This window comes from Rhopalosiphum maidis, chromosome 2, assembly GCF_003676215.2.
Source record: "Rhopalosiphum maidis isolate BTI-1 chromosome 2, ASM367621v3, whole genome shotgun sequence".
Taxonomy (NCBI): domain Eukaryota; kingdom Metazoa; phylum Arthropoda; class Insecta; order Hemiptera; family Aphididae; genus Rhopalosiphum; species Rhopalosiphum maidis.
Window position 1 is genome coordinate 82,295,920 of NC_040878.1, and position 22,627 is coordinate 82,318,546.

The 22,627-nt window shown below is 22.8% G+C and overlaps 1 protein-coding gene across 2 annotated transcripts in view; it reads right to left on the reverse strand.

Annotated features, from left to right (window-relative positions):
- Window positions 1–14,824, reverse strand: part of LOC113554255 — a 40,533-nt gene extending 25,709 nt beyond the window's left edge. For both annotated transcript variants that reach the window (XM_026958012.1, XM_026958011.1), the window contains exon 1: window positions 14,538–14,824. The gene's annotated coding sequence lies outside the window, so the exon portion shown is untranslated. The remainder of the gene's footprint in view (window positions 1–14,537) is intronic.
- Window positions 14,825–22,627: the final 7,803 nt, after the last annotated feature.

The following is a 22,627-nucleotide window of genomic DNA, read 5'->3' on the forward strand; positions in this document are numbered from 1 at the left end:
AAATTCTTTATAATTTATATAAGTAACTCAACGTATTACCTATAATATTGAAGTTTAATTATAATTTATTTAAATTTTAACTGATTATAAAAAAATATAAGTATGTACTTATTTACTTTTTAAATAGGTCTATTAATTTTTAAATTTAGATTAGACAGTATAAGGAATATAATATAATATTATTAGTTTTAGGTATACATTGATGTATTATATTAAATAATTTAAATATATTGTTATGTGTTACTCGTAATAATGAAATGAAATATTTTAAATATACATTATCAAAAAGATTTTATCTACGTTCTATGTATATATATAATTATAATAAAATAAAAAAAATCTAATTAAATCAATAGATAATAAAAAAATACGAAGAATTAACGGAAACTCTGCACATACATTTTATTGATAAATATTACATTAACTATTATTATCAACCCGGGAACCAATTCGAACGTTTCAAGACCTACTTGGAAGTTCCAGAATAAGTAAATATAAATTAGTTTTATTTAATTAAATGCATGTTAAGCCATTTAAGAATTTAAGATATTTTCTGTGTTTAAACACGTAGCTCTAAAATAATTTCAAAGGAAATGTTCTAAAGACTTAATTTAAAAGGTAACAGCTATAGTGTTTAAGAATTCAAAGAAAGATTTTAGTTTACTTGACATTGAACTTTTAGTAACAATAATGAGTTAAAAATTTACATATACATAGAAATAGACAGATATTTATAGTTAGTAGGATAGGGCGTGCATGTATACATTTTGCACATACCAACTTCGTGAATTATACGCTTGTCCGGAAATAATTTATAATGCAGACAAGGCTCAAGACATACCTATCTAAAACTATTATGGAATATAATAAGGTAGATACATCATTCCAGTATATATGTATAAGACACTAAGCAACCCAGTAAATAATAATTATAAAGTAAGTTCCTATTTTTGAAAATACCTTGTACGGTTGTTTAAATTAGAAAAAGCTCGTTTAATCTGTTTGAATTTGAATATAACATGCAACTCCCAATTATTATTATAAGTTGTATTTAAAATTCGGTGCAAAGTCCCGTAAAGTCAGTGTTTATTTTATTTTTACTTTTACAAAATAATATACACGTTCGTATAGATACATCAAGTCTCTAAATTATGTCCAAGACAATCTCGCATGATAAATTGGAATTAGAATATTATATATGGGTAGTATTTCAGTAATTTGCGGGAAAAAAATAGAGTATAAAATATTATTGAAAATTATTTGAAATCCATTTAGAATAGAATGCAGTACAGTAATTATGAAAATAAACCAGTTGAGCATTTATAATTTATAACGCGATATCATTACCATAATTCATAAATATTGTGGTTTTTAATCTGATATAAAATGAACATATCAATACGTCAAACAAATAAGTAAAATACATCGTTACAATGGTTTATATTGGTTTTGTATGCAATTATATTCAAATAGGAGAATATTAAGGATGTTATTAAAATTATATTATAATAAATAAAAATAAATACGTCTGATGTGTGAAGTCACTTACGCGTTTGTAAATATTTTGATAAACAATAATTGTAATTTCAATAATGTTTGTTTTGATTTTTTCCCATTTTTATTTTGGTAATCACTAAACCCCCAGGCGTTTGAATACGATTGATTGATTGTATAATAATATGTGTACTAATATTGAAACTAGGAATTATATATTGTGTAGAAATGATCAGCTGTATTAATCTCATTCAACCGTGGTATTTTGCCAAGAATTAAAAATCGAGATTAATCACCAACGTACTTGTTGTTCAAAAGCAAATAGAATAATTTAATATGTTCGATTACCTCAATAATAATATTTTTTTGATAGGATAATCGTTTTTTTTTCATGTTATTCTGTAATATTAAAAACTATCAGACTGTTCAGAGTTCATGATATGCTAAAATAGGGAAGGGTATAATATTAAATATTATGGATTTTTATAACCAAATTTAATTAGGGTATAAATTATTTCAAGAAAATATCTTAAAAATTTTCATCATAACATAAATTCAATATAAACAAGAAAAAATAAAATCGTCTTTATCGACTCCAATAGATAAAATATTCTGAATAGGCTATAAAGCAATATTTTACCACTGCAGGTGGCAGGTCATCCTTTTTACAATACAATACATTTATATTATTATGGTTTCAAAGGAATCATTTATAAACATTTCTCAATTTTTTTTTTTATTTCATTAAATATTCAATATTTTATCTTTGAGGCGGTTTAAGTGTTCTTAAAACATTTTGTGTAAGAAACCCTCAAACATTTATAACCTATAATTCTAATATCTAAGACAAGTACATAAATTATATTATATTACCTATTATTATGAATAATTATTAATATAGGAATCACCATATTACAAACTTAAGGTTTTCAGGACTGTATAATTTTAAAAGACATGTAATCACTATACATTAAAAAATATATTGTATTACTAAATTGTAAGACAATATATAAACTATGGATATACAGAGATAAAAATAATAAATTATTCATTAGACGAACAAATTTAAATCGTAAAAAAATTGTTTTCTAGATTTTAAATAAATAATATAATTTCTTGCAATTAAAAGTTACACATTTTCAATAGGCACCTTTCTGAGATTGATCACTAAAATTACATAAATTATAAGTTATAAGTTACCTCATTTACACTACTACAGACTACAGTACTGCAAACATAAATTGCCAGTAGTTAGGAAATGAATTCTAAAACAAATTATATAGAATAATAAACGCATATAAATATTAAATAACACATAATACATGTTAAGTATTTAAATGTAATAAGTGAATTAGGATTAAAATTAATAATCATGTATTTGATTTATTTATTTAGTATTAGTAATTAATAACTCACGTGAGGATAAAATATGTCTTCTACCCGCTTATCCTCGTTGTCGATTCGATGGTAAAATTAACGCAAAATCGGCTCAAACTATATATTTTATTATAACGAACCTGCTTAAACATATCACACACATCCTGCAGAGACTAAAATTAATAACTTACTATGTTTTCATATAATATTCTCTATCAATATCAAAAACAGAGCCGTAGAATTCAAATGCTTAATTTCAGAAGTGTATGGAATAGTTGCTATGAATTTCCCGTGTGTATTAAACATAATTATAGAGTTACATGGGAAACATAGGTATATTTTGATATACACATATATATATATATATTTATATTTTAATAAAAAAACACACGCAAAATAAAATTGTTAACTAAAATATACTAAACATACAACGTATAAAACGTAATTCTTTTAGTAGTAGAGTTGAATAACTTCCATTCATACACTATAATGTATGTGTGCGTATAAAAAGGGAGAAGAGATGAGGAAATACTATTTGCGAACCTTATGTAAGTTAAAGATTTTGTGTAATAGAGAAACACGGGTTAATAAAGTTGTCAACGAAGGGCGCATGAAGGGTTTTCACTGAACAAGCTAATCTTTCAGATCAGTTTCCTTTCATTCCCTTATTACATCACTAAAAACTCAAATAGGGCTATAGGTATTTAATTTTTATTAAAAATTAGTAGTAGGATAATATTATTAAGTATATTATGTACCTAGGTATTAGAATTCTGTAAATGGCAAAATATTTAAAGTTTTTTATGCAATAATTATAATTACGAACTTATAAATTTGTTTATGATATTTTCATAAATTTTAAGTCATGGTAAACTCGTGTCCAAAATTTAAATCTAAATAAGGTACTTGTCAAACCTTTTTATTATTCCAAATGCAACAAAACATATTACTATGCCAAAAGTAATATCAAAAACTTCATTATAATACTCATGATATTATATTATATACGTCTATTATTTGAAAAAAAAAATATTCTCCATTTCATTATTCAAAAATTACTTATTTTTAAATCGTATTTTTATGATATAGTATTCATACCACATTTTTTTAAATATACTTAATGAATACCTTATAATAATTATGTGCACTACGATTATTTTAGCAAATAATATAGCATACAGTTAAATATTTATGTCTAAAATATTATTAAAAATATTTTTCTGTTTAATCGTAATACTCTACAACTAAATATAAATATAGATATTATAGCAGTGTTTTTAAATTTTTAATTAAAATTTCATGGAAAAATATAAACAATTGCAAATTCTATAAATAAATTATAAAAAAAAGTCACTAGTAAATATTATTTACCAATTATAAAATGTCTTATTTAAATAATTTTATAATACTTAATAATTTGAAAATATAATCTATAAAGTATAAAGGATATAATTATATTCAACTAATTTATTTTCAGTAGATAATTTTTCAAAACATTAATACTTTTATCGTATAGTTAATAAATGAAGCACATTAAATAATGTTTATTTTTTAAGTTCAATACTTATAAAAAAATTATTTTTATTCTAAGTACTTGATACCTTATTATATACTTATTTCTCTCCCTACATGTATTTTATACGGTAGTAAAAGAGCTAAAACTTAATGCAATCCATGGGTTATTGTAACAATTATTGTTATTTTAAAAAAAAAAAATTAACTTAACAAAAATGCATATCTGTTCAGTAAATTTTGATTTATATATTATGGTCATTAAAACAACAATAGTTTTACAGGATAACTAATTTATTACGTATATATAATTTTATTTTCTTAAAACAGTTATTACTAACTTTAAAATTAAGATATCAATTTAAATCTTATATAGTATTATTATCCTTAATTTTGATCATTGATAAATACACTCTAAAACTAAAGGCTAATTCCAACCACAAAAAATTATTCCTACTGAATACAAATTTGATATGTTGTATAACTGTATGGCAGAAACAACTCATATCGACTCAGAGTCCTCTTAACACTGACTATTAGAGAAACAATTCTCAACTTGTAGTATACGCGTAGATAGGAAATCTCGAAAGCAGCAAAAAATTTCTTTTTTGATATGCAAAAAAAAAAAAAGATTTATAAGGTCAAGTGGTACGTGAACATTTTTAAAATGGGTGTGTGGTACTCGGATATAAAATAGTTGATAATCACTGTGTTAAAGAATTGATAAGGGTTTTAAAAATAAAAATAAAAATGAAAACAAATCTTACGTTTTAGTTAAAATAAAATACCTACTAATCATAAATAATTATAATTAGAAACGCACGAGTTGTTGTAGGTATGTAGTGAAAACGATAATAATTCATAATTATTAAACATTAAGGCGTGACTTATGTAGTAATGTATAAAAATCCTTAAACATTATATAATCATAGATCACAATAAATTCACAAGTTATAACTAAAATGAAATTATATAACATATATCATAAAATAAAACTAAGAATTAATCTGAAGGATGAAACACTCTTTATACAAAGTCCTTTGAAACTATATTTTTCGTTATTTTTTTTTAACATTCTATACGAATATTTTCTTTTAATAGAAATATTCTCAACTTTCAGAATACCAGCATTCACTTGCGACCGTAACCACTATATTATTATATTTCATCCGTTTTGGAGGTTTAGGCACTTGCCAAATTGAAGTAAACCTTTTAGTTTCACCATTTAAAAAAAAAACACTGAAATTAGTACATATTTGGGGTTTTTTATTTTTCACTATTTTTATATAATATTTATCGAAGTTTTTAATGACCTCGGAAGCCGTGATTAAATGCACGCTTTTAATTCACGTAAACGTAAGATCCATATTATATTGTTATATAATGTATACTTACTAAAATAAAATAAAAGTATTATGATTAAAATTATCATACATCTAATGTTAATGACCTCGAAACGATTTAAAAGTGTATTGGGAGAAATATTACCTCATAATTCATATTAAACGCGAAAACTTGTTATTACATTAAATATATATCGTTCGTATAGGTAAATAATATTGTGATCAAAATATTATACGAATTCGTCGAAATAATATTCTTAATTAAAATAAGTACTCTATAAATCACATCAAGCAAACATGAAAAATGTTAATTAAAAATAAATAGATAGAACAGATACATTTGTCTAAAGTGTAGGTGTGATGGTTATTACGTTTAAATTAAATATTACACATTAAACATATTTATTAAACAACACGTATTTCATAGACTTTGGATTTTGAATTAATTTATACACATCAACAGTTTCAAAAAAAACATGTACAATAAAAATCTTGGTCCTCAAATAAAAAAAAGACAAAGAAGGTTGTATACACACACTTTAAGTTACGGCAACAATAAGACATTTAGTATTTCAAAATATTTTCTCTAAGTATAGGTACATGAAAATTTCAAAAACCATAAATTACATAAATTCTATAGTAAAGATAAACATTGGAAGTACGCATGCTTGGCGAATCGTCCTGTATAACAATAATAATATAATATAATAATCACTAAATTATTTATTTATAATACATATCTTTTTTTTAAATTTTTTTATCGAATTGAAATATACAGTATTATATGAAACTTAAATCATAATATACTTTAGTAAGTTAACTTTAGTAACCTTAAATAAATTTGTAGTAAAATTATATTTATAATATCTTTAATAATAATTTAAAAAAAATGATTTGCTAATAAACCTAAAATTATACAAATCATTAAACTTGATTAAAAATATTTGTGCATAGCATTTAATTTATTCATTCTCGTTTAATTGAATGTTTTCTAAAAATACTTATTTTCTTATGGATATAATTATTACAAGTTCGTAATTTGTAAAATAATGATTTTATAATACTATTAATAAGTACTCTGGGTATATATCTATACATAGGTATTCTGAACAGATCGCGTATATATAGATACTAATTTAAGAGTATATCCATTATTCATTACACTATTCTTTATCTCTATCTGAACGACGTTCAGTACCTAAAACATTTTTTTCGTATTACTAGAGTGAATTTCATTTATCTTCATATTCTGATTTATTATCAAATATATTGTCTAGACTTTAGAACATTATCTGAGTTTATACGTTGGATTTTTACGATATCTTATTGTTTATGCAAATTATACATATGTAAAAGTATTAAATATATTTAATTTATATTTTTAGGCCATAACACTGATTTTCACAAAAATAATTGATCTTATTTTTTGCTTTTTAAAAAGCTTTAGAATATTCGAAAAAAACAATTAATTTCATTGATGAATACGATTGCGTTAGCCGATTAGTAAAAGATTAGTAGGAAATAAGTCGGTATCATACAACTGAAACTTTTACTTTAATTTACTGAGTGGATATTTAATTCTTAAACGTTTGAAATTTATTTTATATCTTTCAATGGTTATAAATTTTTACACTTCAGGTGTTAAAAAGGCATTGTATTGATATTGAATTACAGTGGTATCACTTTTCATGTAAGAACTACTGCAGTGTATAAATTTAATGTGAGAATTTTTGAGATTTTGTGCTAGAATACTCATAGTTATAGTATATATTTTTGATTTACATTTGGTCCATAATACAAATTATTCTTTGAAATTCGTTGAAAATTTCAAATAAAACAATTACGAACCTAATAAATAATTATATGTTATACATTTTAACAACTGAAACTACTAAAATAATTAAAGATGACTAACGTATTTAAATGTATATATTTTAGTCCTAAATATTGTGAATATTATTCGTATTAAACCCTGTTGATTATCAGTTAATTCATTCACAATAAGAGATCCCATTGATTTCGAATCATATTTCATTTTTCTGTAACTGAAGTTTTCAATGACCATTAACTATTAAGGTGTCATATAATACAAAAGCAAAACCTGATATAATTCCAGAAATAATTTTCTAGTGTTCTTGGCTCGTATTGTGTACAGCTCACTCATTGAATTCAGCTGTACTATTTATTTAATTGTATATTCGAAATTTTCCCGCCCTTTTCAAAAACTAGTTTTTGATCAATACTAAAATTTGGTTACTACCATTTTGTAAATAAAATTATGCGGTCTCGTGCAAAACAAATCTGAATAATTGACACATTATAAGTTGTCCGTTTGTATAATATATTATTATTATATTTTTATATTTGGTAAAAGGCTTCAACTGCCGTATAATATTATGTAAACTATAACAATGAACTGATTTGAAATAAATAAATTGTACTCGGTGTGAGGAAATCAGATATTATTAATTTAAACCAAGTATATTTTACTATAAAATCAGCAAATACATTTTTTTTCTTACAAATTTACAAAATTATCTATTATGCAAATTATGGGTTATAAATAAAATGTATACAACATTTTATTACAAATGAAAAACTAAAACAAACAACCACTTAAACAAAATTTTTCAATTTTAGACACAAAATGTACATTAATTTAGTGCAAAAGAAAAAATATAAATTATTTATTTTACTGTTAATTTATTTAAAAAAAATTAAACTTGATAAGGATATATCCAGTCATTAATCTAAATAAACATAGTTCAAATATTATAAAAAAAAGCCATAAACATCATAAAAAAAAAATGATTCGTAGTAATGTAACTTGAGTTAATATGAAAACCTCTATGTTTTAATTAAATTAAATAACAGTTGTATCCTAGTGAAACTTAACATTTCAAAACATAATGCATTACGTTGTAATATTTAAAACGGCAAACCAAAAGGAAATTAACAAAAAACATAAAAATGTAATAAAAAATTAATCAGTTGTAGGTATACTATGAAAATGTATATTTTGTGGCAAAGTATTATGTTCAAATTTTTATACCTATAGTATATAATATTATCTACCTTTCTTAAACTGTATAAACTATATAAACTTAATTTTATCGTACCGATTTTTTCAGACATTTTTATCCAAGAAAAGAATGTTTTGTATAATCCTTTAAAATTGTTTTAGGTATAGCCGGTATAGGTATTACGTATTATATAATATGATTAAAATTCATAATATAGCTAAATTGTTATGCGCATAATAAAATTATAACACATAAAATGAAAATCAATTTAAGTAGGGGTAACCCAGGCAAAGTGAATACATTAATTAACGTTGTCAAAATATGATACTGTAATTTTACACAAACCGCTATTATTTACATATTCATTTTAAATGCTTTGGACTTTGAGGAAATAAAAATGTGGTTGATACATTAAATAATTTACTTTTTTTTAGAGTAACTGGACAAAGTAAAACATATTTTAAACTTTTTAAAAACAACAATTTTTTTTTTAACTGACAACTTTATCTAAAATTTTTACATTTTTATTCATAATCAGAAACCTGGTATAGTTTGTAATTAAAAAATTAAAACTAGATTCAGCATAATATTAAAAAAAAAAAAAAAAAAAATCATATTTAACAACGAAATAAATACTTAACATTTTTGTTATAAAAACAATAAATATATTTAAATATTTTATATTATTTTTACATTCATTTCTCTTAATCTTATTTTTAATTTTTCTTAAATGAAAATATTTTTTTTATTATTATTTGGCCGTGACTTAGCAGTTAAGTAACAAAAATGAATTATTTTCAAATCTATTATTTATTAATGAAAAAAAAATTAATTCATTCTTAATATTTTGTAAATTTAAAAGACTAACGGAATGAAAACAATATTTTTTTATGAGTACGTTGATATTTGTGTAATTTTGAATCGGTTAACTTATTAGTCAATGTTGATAATTATTATGTTACAATATTTTAGGTATAAAATATTTTTTAATCATTATTGTTAAAATTATATAGACATTATTCACTTTCTCTCCTACAACTGTGTAAAACGCAAAAAGTGTCAGGTTTTATTTTAGACTCCATAAGATAACTATGAGATACGCCAAAATATTACATTAATTTATCAATATCTCAAACAAATATTTCTTAAATAAAAGCAAATTGTTTTTATTGTTTTATTTTCAAAGCTTATAATAACGACAAATAGCAAATTTTAGAATAATCTTAATATCAAAGTACAAGTTTATGTTGGAAGTAACTTTTATTCTCAAGTGTTTTAATATCACCAATATTATAATATTTTCATATAAATTAGTTAATGCTTTTTGATATATTTATAATTGAATAATTTTATCTTAAGTATAATAATGTTAATACATAATCTTAATGATGAAATATATTTACTATATGTTTAAATAACAGTTAAAATAATATTTTTATATTCCTTTTAAAAATTGCTCGTTTTTAAGGTGAGTTGGGCCTCAATTAACTAAGAAAACTTGAAATAATCAATTAGAATACAAATTTCATTGCATTAAATTTTTACATAAGTAGGCTCGTAAGAATATTTGAATTAATCCAAACAATACATTTATTTTGTCAACAATACAATTTATTCATTGCTTTTTGAGAATTGTGTTAATTGATACAACTTAAGTAAGTTTCAATATTTTATCTATAAAAATGCAACGATATATCAATACTTCTTAATATAAATGATTTTTAATAATTTCCCGATCAAGACTTCTAAAACGTTATAGTATTATTTATAGTATATTTCCATTAAGTATATAAACAAAACACACACATATAAATAAAGTACATAACAAACGGTTTACTTAGATCAAATATTCAATAACAAACAAGAGATAACTTAAAAATAAATTTAGAGAATTATTTATAGTTATTAAATTATAATTTATAGTAGGTACATAATATCATTTTCGCATACCAATACCACTTTGAATATAAAATGTGTTATAAGTGTCAATAATATATTCATATTCATTTTTATGTAAACCGGAAAACAAAGGATTATCCTTATAGCCTGTATTTTAGGATATTCCCATTGTGCTTTGACTATTTAATATATCCAAGTTATCGTATAGCCCATAAAGAAGAATAAAACATTATTATTGTACACAATAATGTTATAAAAATATAATATTATAGAAAGTCTCGATTTTACATCGTTCATATATTATTTTTTTTTCTATTTACTATTTAAAATGTATACATTTTACTAAATAGTAAATACCTTAAAATTACCTATAGCATATTAAATATAAATACATTTTCGTGTATGTGAAATTTTACATTTAACTAGATATTACCTATAAGCCTGCAATTGCGTAAATATAATAATTTATCTCTTAATAGAAATTTAATGATTATAATATAAGTAATATTAACAAGATATAATAAAATTTAGTTAATAAAAAAATATGCATGCAATTTCGAATCAATATTTTTAGATCAAAAAAATGTAATATATCAGTTGTTGTATATTATAATGAACTATATATAGGTACATTTATCGCGCGAAAGAAGAAATGTAATTTCTTGAGATTTCTTGAAATCCAAATTACATTTCTCACGGCTATTAAGAAAATGTAGATAATGATGTAAAACTAATTTGTATTGTATTAAATCTCAGTTAAGCATTCGACAGTAAATGAGAGAATTTTCAATTGATTCTCCCTCCTTTATTAACGTCAAGAAAATTTAGAACGATTTGGATTCAAATACTATAAAGCAAATTGCCATGCTGACTAATTGCTCATATCATGGTTAATATTCGCTTGGTGGAACTTTGTAACAATTAAAATCAGAGTGGGTGAAACTATTATCATAAACAAAAGAAAAGGAAATAATGATGATTTAAGGATATTGGAGACATATTAATAAATAGTTAGTACCAGAATTGTATATAAATAAAATCATAACAAAGTAATTTAGTTATTTTGTATCAGTAATTTCAAACAGGAGTCCCAGTAGTTCCTAACGAATCTTTAAATAAACACGGTTAATATTATCTATATAATTAAAATCAAAACGTACAATACAATTCATCACATAGTTTTATTAATTTTAAATTTTATCGTTAATAAATATCTAAATAATATTTAAACAGTTCAAATTATTGGTGCTTTAAATATGGTGAAAATTAATTTAAATTTTTACTAATGCAAAAATAATAAGAAAACAGAGAAAATTGATTATAATTTGAATATTGGGAACTTCTGTGTATTAAAGTCTGTTATTATAGATTCAACATTCACCATTGATTTTTAACAAAAATAATAACGAACCTGTAGCAAATAATTTAATGGTTTGAATCATTATTATGATTATTTGATAAAGAATAAAACATATCCATTCTATTTGAGCAAAATATATTATGAATGTTATACAACGTTATTTTAATTATTTATCTCATCACGTATATTGTGTATACAAATTATATTTTAACAAATAGTAAAAATATAAAATAACTATTTCAACTTCTCTGCGATGTTCAATAGTTATCTTTATGTTTTAATTTACAGAATAATTAAAATAATGTCTCTCAAAATAGTGATAAGATATTTAAAATTAATTTTAATACAAAAACGTCTATAATAATCCAACAAAACAATACTTGAGAAGGTTTTTCTCGAATAAATATCATTTAAAAAACTAAAGAAAAGATGTATATAATTATTGATTACACAGTTTATATCTAAATAAATTAATGTTGAACATTACAATAATATTTAATATGAAATAAATATTAAAATAAATGTAATATTTTTTCAAGAAAAAAACATGTTTTCTCAATATTTTTATAATAGATTCAAAATCATTTTCCAATAATTGATGGCTGATTTGCAATGAATCGTTCGTAATTATAACTTACTAATAAATAATTATACCTGGGACATCGATTTCAAAAAAAAAAAAAAAATGGCTGTTAGTCTTTACACAATCATTAATTTTTATTTAAATTATAATAGACAATTATTAATTATACCTATGTAATATATTTTAATAACCACTGTTATAGTTATTATAAAATAATTTGTTTTGTATCCTTAGCTTCAATTATGATTAAAACATTTAAACAATTTTGTATTATAATTGTTGAGTGTTATGTTTTTTGTTGTTTAATCGAACACTTCCAACGTTCCTATTTTGTAATCATAAATAATCTGATCAAAGAATTTGAGGTATTTTTAGTATAGATAAAAATAAATTTCTGTATAAAACTATCTATTTTTAAAAATAAAATACTATATAAGATAATACATTGTATTTAAAGAAATGTCAGATAAAAAAACCAAACAAATACATTCCTTTTTTTGCTCAAAGTTTGAAATATTTTAAATATTATAACGTAAGTTATAGTACGCAGTATGAAATTTTACACTCACTTCACCTCAGTAGTTTAAAAGTTTGTAAAAAAAAAAAATTACCCTAACCAAATTGTACCTAAACAAAATCTGAAGAATTTATAAAAAAAATGCATATAATATTATTAACTATAGATTTATAATTTAAAATGTCCAATTTATTGTATAAAATAAAAGTTAAAATTAATAAAATATTATACAATTATTAAAAATATAACTTTCTAGGTCTGGATTTTTAAATAAATTAGGATTATAAATTATAATTATTATTTTTCAATTATATAATTGTTTGTCAAATATTAATGTACTGAAAATTTGGGCATACATTTAAATAACTAAAGTTAATTAAACATAAATATGATGTTTTAAAATGTGTAAAACTATACTGAATACCTATTAATTAAAAGTGATATAAATAACTATTATAAAAATATTATTATTGACTGAAAAATATACGATTTCGTATTTAAAATTAAAATATTGCAATGTTTTTCAATTATAAAATTACTAGAGTTAACTTTTTGACTCTTTTTATACTTTTCAACCTACATACTATTATAGTTCTAAAGGTGATCATTAATATTATTATTCTTAGAACACGATTATAAATTGCGTTATAGTAAACAAATATAATGTTTAAATAAAGTTTAAAATTTAAAAATAGTATCTTAGTGTTGCTTTCATGTTATAGGTAAATAAATACGTTTTAAAAGTAATACTGGATAATATAGTAAGAACCATTGTCAAAAATAAATAATGTTCACCGTGCAAATATTTATTTATTAGAATACAGAAATCTTTAATTTTATGTAAACTTAAATATTTATTTAAATGTTGTGCTGAATCTTATACTCATAGATACTATATTGCATTAAAAAAATTAAAAACTCTTGTTTTATTAAATGTTTCAAAATATCAACGCCAATTATATTTTAGTAAAAATACCACTATGGACTTTTACGATCATTTAAATACCACCCTTATTTTAGTCTAAAAACCAAATGTTCGTATACCACGTCATTTAACATAAATTTTTATGTTTTAACGCCATAATGATGATAGATAAAAAATTGCTGTTCATATTAATATGGTAGAATAAAGGATTTTAATCACATCATCATCATTTTTTTTTTCAGAAAAAAGAAAAACCACAAACTCTTTGTAAATAATAAAATATTGTGTTAGAAAAACAATCGGCCATCAAAATAAATATTCAGTCCAAATGACAGTTATTTTGTTCTAATAAATTATTCTGATATATCGAGATTTATAAATATAATATATTGTATAATATTAATTATTATTTAAAATCGTCACAATAATAACTAATGTATAGTTTATTATTATAATATGACAATTGTACGCATACTATAGTATTATCATTATATTACCACCTACCTATGATAAATTACAAATACGATACAGGAAGAATACGGCGGCGTTTCGGCGTCAACTGAGGTGATGGCGGTGACGATGACTTGTGCAATCTGAAGACTTGTTGCTGCGCCCCAAAGACGGCCAAGACACGAACTTGTTGCGGCGCCGATAAACGCGAATAATAACTCGAAAATAAAATGAAAATGTCTATATATATATATATATATATATACAGGGAGATAGATGTGTATATATATATATATATAAGTACGCGTCCCCGTCGTCGGAATCAACAGCCCCTACCGTGTGCGCAAGGGTACAAACACGCTCGACAACGACGCCGCCGACGACGACTACAACGACGACGACGGCGCACCGGACAACCGCCGTGCCCTCTCGCCGATCGGTCGCACACAAAACACCGAAATAATAAGTACGTTATACATAATACAATGTGTAACGACACGTATAAGCCTCGGGACCATCTCACACATGACAATCATTGTCGACGGATATACTGTTTGATATTGTTTTTTCCCCCGTTTCGATTTGAAAAATCTCCTAGCCGCTCGTCTATATACCCGCCCTCCGGCCGCGGAACTATAGCTATTATATATTTTCACGATTTACGATAAATATATATTATGCACCGTATACTGTTTTGCCCGTCATCGATATCGGAGCAACACCGAACACACTTCAATACGATATTATGTCCCGAAAATATTATGATATCATTTATAAGACGTAATACGACGCGTAAACAAAATATTAAAATATGTGTTAAATGTATTGTCTGTAAAAAAAATTTCGATAATTGAGTGAAAAGCATTTAAAGTTATTCTATAATGTAAGTGAAAAACGCTTAAATTCAAGCTTAAAGTACCTTTCAAAACTTTTAAAACAAATTTTATTATTATGACAATACAAACAACTTTATTATTTATTACTATAACTATTAATTACACCATAAAATGCAAAAAGTTTAACATAATCAAATTGTATGTAGCCATACATATTGTATGTACGTACCCTATAAATTTTAAAAATTTTAACTCAATTAATAATATTAGTTTTAATCTGTTGAAATTATTTGCAATTTCTAATTTTTATATAATAAGGATTACACAATAAATCATTATACCTAAAGTAATGAATTTTTCTTGAAAAAAAAATTAATTTCAGCTTTTCTCCAGAGTACAAAAATCGGTATACTACTTTATATATTATTTTTTTTTCTATATTTTTGATCATTTTAATTTCAAGAACAAGTGTGGCTATAAGCTATAACTAAAATGTACTTAAAACCAATTTTAAATAAGTTATTTTTGTATTAATTTAATAATTATACATATTATTAGATCTAATCATTATAAATAAATTATTTACATGTACTGCACAACAAAAAATAACTTATTTAAAATTTTTAAGAACGGTAGATTTACAGACAAATATAGACTAAAATAGATATTATGCAGAAACTATAAAGTATCACAATATGGTTCATTATCAACTTTGTGTTAAAAAAAAAAAAATAAATGCAAGATAAACATTAATTCCCACGGTATCAGCTCGCCGAGCTTGATTATATTTGTACCACTGCGTATAATTACAATTATTATAATTTATAAGATAATCAGTTAAACAAGCTAATTTTTTTCCCATTAAAACATTAAAAAATCTTCATAATGCCAGAAAAACACAAAATATTAACATACTACAATCTGAGGGTAACATCGGAATTCTACTACAGCCGAGAAATTAGTAAAAATAATTTTAATAAATTATTATTCGGTTGGCGAAACATTTAGAGGAGCAGCTTCTACGCCATAACTTTATCTCGAATCACAAAATTTACTCCGAATGCCGTATCACATTATCACAATTTCTGTAACACGCTAACAGTATCTCCTGGTTTTTCGGAAAACACGTGTACAGAGAGATTCAAATATTGATACTATTCTTCAAAAAGTAAAACTGATTCTTAATTTTATTTCTTATAAATTATTTATAAACTCTACTAAAAATACACTACAGAATACGCAACCCTATAGCCCTCTACCAATTTCCACAATAAAATATTACAAAAACTAGTTTCATTCGTATACTCGTACGAGCTAAAATCTCTTATTAATCTCTCTTTGACTACAGTTACTTCATCATCAACAAGTTATGCCCTTAAAAATAACATATGATCCAATTTTTTTATCAATTCTACATACTTCTCTAGAATATAAATTGTATTTTCCAAAATAAAAAGGCACTAAAAAAATATATAAGTAATAAACTCTTAGCCGAGACACAATAAACTAATAACAATACTTTCATTATTCCTTGTTATACAACACACGTATATAACAATCTGAATGGTACAATCCATTATTAAGTTCAGTCACAAAAATATAAAAAAATATTATACACTATATTCTTTCACGACACCAACTTGGTAGCCTGCAATTAAAAACATTTCTATCAAAATAAACCGTATCCGCTTTAGAATAGCATCAATATTATACTCATCACCAAAATATAATACATATATATCGACTCAAGTATGATATTAACCCACCAGGAATTTTCCATTTTTCATTTACTAATACATACATAATAGAGGTGACTTCAATGCCAAACCTGCTTTATGAGATTCATTAACGTGTATAACAAAAAACAGAATGTCACATAACATAACTAATGATAAAAAAAAAACTTAATATATCTCATATTAAAACTAAAATATTCTTTCACCTGACCATATTCTGTAACTTTTAACAATAAACTGTAATTAAATTTCATGGAAAAAAATATACTTCTATAACACCTCACCCTACAAACCAAATTTAATTTCAACATCTACATATTCACAGGCCATAGCCATTAAGACATAAAAAAATACATCCCAAAATTTTCGGTTAAGTACAAGAATGCTAACAAAAAGTATTCAATCAATTATCTAACACACATAAAAGTTGCGCATACAATTATGTAAATTAGATAAATAATAATTTTATACAGAGTCTCAATCAAATTAAAAACTAAATCTACGAATATATATGTATCGTAGGTAAGTACAAAAACATTTTTAATAATTTTCAAACTATACCTCCATTTAAGAATACAGATAATTTTCATTCTATCCAAATACGAAAATCCAAATCTTATAAGTACTTATCCAGGAGAAAACTTCCAATCACACACAGACATGAATAACGATGAAAATTCTCATACAAGAGAAAACTTAATAAACTAACTTTTTCCAATTTTCTTCCCAGTTGAGCATACAATACTTTCAGAAATAATATTTATAATTAAAAATTAATTAACAAAAAAATATTTGTGCATGACATAGCAATCTTATCTTAAAAAACCTACTAAAATGTTATATTATTTTTTACACATATTAATATTTACAATATTATTCGGAGACTCTTATTTTCCCTAATTCTGGGAGAAATCTAACATATTCCAATTTTAAAACCAAACAAACCTCTATTATATTTTACAATGTATCACCCCATAAGCCTCCTCTAGACGTTATCTAAATTATTGACAAAGTCATTATAAAAAGAAAGAATCTACTCTATTCTACTACAAAATAGTACTATTTACAATCCACAATTTTACTTCAAAATTCAAATTCAAATATAAAAACTTTATTATTATACACTAAACATCTGATTTTTTAATGTTGTCACACAATCTGAAAAAAAAAAACATTACTGCTCAGAAGTATTGCTCCAAAATATTTTTAGACGCGGCTCAGGCATTTTATTGTACACGGTACACTAGTTTACAACACAAATCAGATTTCTCCCAACATCTAATTATCTAATCTTTTCTTAACAATCAATTAAAGTCTCCTGTAATGATGCAAGTTTTGAATACTATTCTATTAACAATATATACAAATAATAGATCTTACAGGTGTGTTATATTATAATGGCTTACTGTATTAATCTATAATATTTAAATTTTATCATACAGAAATACAAGGTATAGCAGAATACTTTTTTAATTTTGTAACCAATAAATACGTTTAATATAATCTATTTTTTCACTAAAAAACTTTAACCTTTTATCTTAGGCTTTAGTATATTTTAATAATTAACATAATTTATTATGTAAGTATTGCAGCATTAAAAAACTTTGTATCATTAGCATTTCGTAATTTTTAGAAAGCAATCCTTGAAATTCCGATAAATTCCTGTTTACAATTCACGTTTTGACTTAAATTTGATTTTAACTAAAACATAATTTAACTTTAAACATAATTTTACTTAATGGATTAGTTTACTTAAATAAATCAATGCACATAATGACAATGTTTTATGCTAATGAAGCGCAAACTCTATTAATCAAATATTGAAATCATAAGTGAAGCTTTTTATAATTAACATATAATATCAGAATATTTAAAAAAAAAATTGAATTGAATTTCATATTCTATTTTATTTTTATTAATAAAATTTGATGAATGTCATAAAAATTTAATTTTTAAACATATTAATATTTTTTGATAAAAACACATAAGAAATCTTTTACAAGATATTCAATCCTTTTTACATGCAAACAAACATTTTGTCAATTATTGATGAATATAAATTAAAAGAATTCAAAGATTTTTAAAATACCTATAGTACACTTCTTAAATATTTTGAAAATTTAATCATAATATCTTAAATATGCGTGTACAAATATTTGTTAAATATTTTAAGTCTCTACAGTTATTTATTTTTTTACTAAAAGAGAAAAAAACAAATCGATTTAGTCGTGAGTAATGCAGCATAAAATTACATTATCTTTATTATCCCATCTTTTATCGTAGATAACATTTTATTCACATATAATATACCTATATAAACAATAATAACGTTAAGAATGGCCAAAGTTCTTTTTTTTTATGTTAAAGGTATCATCAATCACTTTTGACAGTGCATTTATTTTTGTTTTTTTACTCTGTTAGTTTTTTACAACACTGAGTATCTGAGTATGTTATTTATGAGCATGTAGGACAATTGATCTACAATTAAATACGAACACATGATATTTTAACTAGATAAATTGTAATCGATTGCTTTATAGCAAAATCATTAGTCATACATTTTTTAGTATTTTTACACTAATTATTTACACAATGCAATTTAAAAATATTCGTGCTAAATTTAAGCTATTTATTCAGTTGAGAACCTATTTACACTCTTTTTATGATATGTCGGTATTAACCTAATATACGTATAATTTATTATATGTAATATTTTAAAAATAAATTTTAAATTAGTAAAAACTATTACAAATATAAATATAATTTAACATAAACTATGTTCAAATAGATGCTGATCCATCTGTATATTTCGCTAACAGATGTTTTTTGTATATATCATCAAAAAAAAAAAAAAAATATTAAAAATATTACTAACGGCTATAAAATATATTATTAAGTTGCGATTACGCTTTATATCAATAAATGACACCAACAGCATGGGGTTGTAATATTCACACAGATCCCCACTACAATTATCAGTTATAGTCGAAATTTCAAAAATATATGTAACATATACACACCTACCCAACAAAACATTCAAAATTTACTATTTAACAAAAGCGAGTTCCCCGGTTTTTTTATTCATAAAACATATATTAAACAAATGGTATTACTCAATTTAATAACACTATAGATGAATAAATAAACTACCACAATTGATAAGTCATTGTGTGATCTCATATTATTTTAACTACTTCGTTGCAGTTTTAATGTATATATAATATATTTTTTTTTATAATATATGTTGAATGATGAAGAATAACCATTAAAAATAATGAAACTTCAATAATATTTTATAAGAAAAAGTTGTATACTATGCTTTGTGGTTTTTTAGTACAATCATTATGCACAAAGCACAATTAACTATCATATTGTGAAGTATAAAAGAACTTTGAAAAAATGTCATTGCGTTGATGTTAAAATCGATGTGTACTAGGTAAGTGATATTTAGTATTTACCTACCTTCATGAAAAGTCTTAACAATAAACATGATTGATCGACCTATTCAAAATTTTAACATATTTAAACTTTTAATTTTAATTTTGATTAATAAACGTGTTCAAGCCCATATCAACCGAATTCTATTCTCAAAGGTAATCAACATTTATTAAATAGAAATAAGCTAAAACAATTCAACGATTTTAACAAATACAATTTCTCGTTAAAGACTTGTAGCATTTATAATAAATAAATAATTTAAGCTATTTATGGCATTTATGTTACTAGGATAAAAATATGTACAATATTCAAATAATCTTATGAGTTTACTTTACTTTAAATTGTATCGTTAAAAATGACACTAACACTAATAAATTTGAAAATATTTTAGCAAATAAAATATTTAAACGAAATATCAAATATGAATGTACGCATCTGTGTATTTGTAGTTTTATCGTGTTTATCATATATTATTATTTAATAAATGTACGAAAATCATACATTTTCATATCATATCATAATTTTGATTATAAAAAATAATGTTTCATATTTTAATTAATTAACAAAAAAAATATAATAATAATTTCATCGAACTACTAATATAATGCAACTAGCACTAAATTAAACACTCAATTTAATATTACATTAAAAAATTCAATTTTATAAATAAATAAATAATTAAATTAGTTTATTTTATTTTTAAACTTCACTGCAAGTATTACATTAAATAAAGACATATAGATTTAAAACAATTAAGTGAAATTAAATTTGAATGATTATAATTTAATGTTTTTGAATCTATTTCTGTGAGTATGAAAAATCGATATTCCTATAATTAAAAACTTCAAGTAATATAACAAATAATACAGTTATATCAAATCATACAGAAATAAAATTTCATTTTCTTGTAGTAAAAATATATTTACTTTAAACCTCTAATAACTCAAAACGGTATTGGTGTATATGACTAACGTTTTAATTGAATGTATATAAACAAATAATTCTAATTAAAAAAAGATTTTAATTAAATATAAAAACTATATTTTTCTTGAATTAAATTAACTTAAATTTTATAATAATGAAAAAATAAATACACACGTAATCGTACATTTTAATTTTTTGAAATATAAATAATCTTGCTTACAAAAATCACTATAAAAATAAAATATAAAAAAATAATAATTATATAACATTATTATAAATAATAATATAATTTCCCTATTTTATTGCATTTTGTTTAAATTGTTTAAACACTTGTATTATTACTTTATATTTGATATAATGAATGTTTGTTACTATTTCTAATTGAATATGTTACTTAAATATAATATTAGGCTCCAAGTAATTTTTAATTTTTCAATAGTTATTATAAACCTGTAGTCAAACACTCAATAATTAAATAATAACAATGACACGTAATTTAAATTTAAAAATACGAGCCAGCACAAGAACATTATCTAAAGTTAGTTAATCTATAATTTTTTTTTTATTATTTATTAACTACATAGTTAATTTTATTTTATTTAGAAATAATCCTTTACCAAGGTGGTAGGAAACTCAAAAAGTGCTATTAATTCTCATAATTAACCTAGAAATGTGGAAAAAGTCAAAATTATAATGTTTATCAGCAGATAAAAAAAATAAACTAAATTGTCTATAAATTTGTTAAATTGTTAAGTTTAGACATTTTTTATGTTTAACGATTTCCACACTTTTCTTTTTAATTTTTAATCATAATATTATATTTATACAGCAATTTTCTGCTTTAGAATATTTTTGACAATGAATTTGAAATTTGAAATATAAAACTTAAAGTCATAAATAACTGAATATAGCTAATAGTGTGTCCACTAAATTTACATATTTTAAATTTAGTTTCCAAATAAATGTACCTATTCATTTAATGACAATATTTAGTTTTTATGTTTTTATGTACGTTGATAATATTTGTATGTTTTAGTATTAAAATATGATTATTCCATGCTTAGATTGATTCTACAAAAGGTAATTTTTAAAAAAAAAATGTTTAAATAAAGTATAATTATTATGTATGCTAATGAAACTTTTAAGCTGAGAAAACAAAAACCAAAATTACTTTTAAATATTATTATCATTATTTAATTAAGCCTATATG